This window comes from Penaeus monodon, chromosome 20, assembly GCF_015228065.2.
Source record: "Penaeus monodon isolate SGIC_2016 chromosome 20, NSTDA_Pmon_1, whole genome shotgun sequence".
Lineage (NCBI taxonomy): Eukaryota > Metazoa > Arthropoda > Malacostraca > Decapoda > Penaeidae > Penaeus > Penaeus monodon.
In genome coordinates this window covers 41377498-41378051 of record NC_051405.1, presented here as the reverse complement: position 1 = coordinate 41378051, position 554 = coordinate 41377498, and the positions used below count along the sequence as shown (strand labels likewise).

Sequence of the window (554 nt, the reverse complement as noted above, 5' to 3'; positions counted from 1 at the left end):
GAGGCAAAATTCGCAATAAAAAAAAATCATGAATCCATGAAATACTCTAATGTAATCGAAAGAGTAATTTTGAGGATGAAAATAAAACTAATTTTGAAGGCATATTAACCGATCATATTTTGTCTTCCCTTTTTTAAATATGAAAATAAATTCCTTCTTCGATAGGTTTAGATGATTAAAAAAATGTGTGGTCTTCAGCACTGCGGATATTTTTGAAGGCAGGGAGTTTTCAATGATGAGCGATTTTCAAAGTGACAAACGCCACTCAGAATACAATAAATATTACCAAGTATTGCTCAGTGCTGGAATAAATACGGTGTGTATATATGAATACTCATAAACGCAATCAACTGGTGATTTTGTCTAATTGCTGCCATAGTTTGAAGAGTTGCTTGTTATTTACTGAATATCTCTCGTTTGTTCATTATTTTCACTGTTGAATGGAATTGTTCACACAGTAATCCATATATGCCATTTTAAAAATTACTTGAATCGTTAAACTTTGGTGATTCGTGAGCATAGGCCAGAGTGATTTTCATACGTAGGCCCATGCT

At 32.7% G+C, this 554-nt stretch overlaps 1 protein-coding gene across 1 annotated transcript in view; it reads right to left on the bottom strand.

Annotated features, from left to right (window-relative positions):
- Positions 1–554, bottom strand: part of LOC119585834 (neuropeptide SIFamide receptor-like) — a gene marked incomplete at its 5' end in the record, with an annotated part of 60650 nt that overhangs the window by 30276 nt on the left and 29820 nt on the right.